This window comes from Cebus imitator, unplaced genomic scaffold (assembly GCF_001604975.1).
Source record: "Cebus imitator isolate Cc_AM_T3 unplaced genomic scaffold, Cebus_imitator-1.0 Scaffold486, whole genome shotgun sequence".
Lineage (NCBI taxonomy): Eukaryota > Metazoa > Chordata > Mammalia > Primates > Cebidae > Cebus > Cebus imitator.
This window is the reverse complement of record NW_016107801.1, coordinates 1,725,340-1,726,679: the sequence shown is the minus strand read 5'-3', so window position 1 is coordinate 1,726,679 and position 1,340 is coordinate 1,725,340.

The window sequence follows — 1,340 nt, the reverse complement described above, 5'->3', positions numbered from 1 at the left end:
TCCCGGAGCTATCCTCAGCCTTCTCTGCACGATGGGGGTTCTCTGAGATGCTAAACCTTATGTGGGGCAAGGGGGGTTCCAGTGCTGGCTTCTGGCCTCTGAGAATCTGCAGCCATGGCTCCCAATGCCAGGAGGGTGTTGGAACTAGTCCCAGGCCCAGGGGACCCAAGACCCTAGAGACTGCCCTGGGGTTAGCTCCCAATGTCTCCTCAGACTTCGGTTTCTCTCCTTTTCTGGAATGGGCCCTTCTTTCCATCTCAGCTATGGCCCGAGCATGTTTTTTTCAAGGATTTCTGTGTTGGCAGTGGAGGGAGAGAGGCCTCCATGTCACCTCAGCCTGATCTATCACTAGGAACCGGCTGAGACCTTGTTGGTCTTGTTCAATGTTGAGTCTCAGGTAAGGAATCAATAAAACTGATTGGATAAACAAGAGCACCAGCACAAGCATGAAAGTCCTATTTTTTGCAACACCTAATAGATAAAAAGAAAACACCTAGGCTGGGAGCAACGGCTCACACCTATCATCTCAGCTTTTTGGGGGGCCAAGGTGGGAAAATTATCTGAAGTCAGGAGTTCAAGACCAGCCTGGGCAACATAGCAAGACGCCATCTGTAGAAAAAAATTTTTTTAATTAGCTGGACAGGGTGGCAGGTGCCTGTAGTCCCAACTACTTGGGATGCTGAGGTGGGAGGACTGCTTGAGTCCAGGACTTTGAGGCTGCAGTGAGCTAGGCCTGGGCCACTGCACTCCAGCCTGGGTGACAGTGATCCTATCTCTTAAAAAAAAAAAAAGAAAGAAAAGAATTGTATGAGTCCTGTAGAAAACTACAACACATTCAGAGAAAGAGACGGAGAGGGACAAGCAGGAGGAGAGAGAAAGGGAGCAGAAGGAAAAGCAATCCAGAGCTTCCTCCGCTTCCGCCCCTCCCCACTCCCAGGGTATCAGCTTCCCCGGGCTGCGGCTTTTCCCCTCGGTTTTCTCCAGGGCATCAAAGAGACACAGAGGAGACCCGCGCCAGGACTGTGCAGTGAGTGGAAGTGATTCTTGCTGTGAAGCCATCGCAGAACTTCCTGCAAATGTGACTCTGAGAAGGACCCTGGAGAGGGGAAGTGACAGGAGGTCCTGAGAAAGGGCCCTAATTCAAGAGGACGGGGGTCCCCACGAGGAGAGGGAGAGACCTCTGGGACCACAGTGAAGAAGCCTCAGGAGGAACCAACAATCCCCCGCACCGCATCTCCAATTTCCAGCCTCAGAACCATGAGAAAGCAGATTTCGGAGTTGAGGCAGCCCGGGTCACAGCAGCCTGAGCCAACCAGGGCAGAGCGAAGGCAGGCACAGTG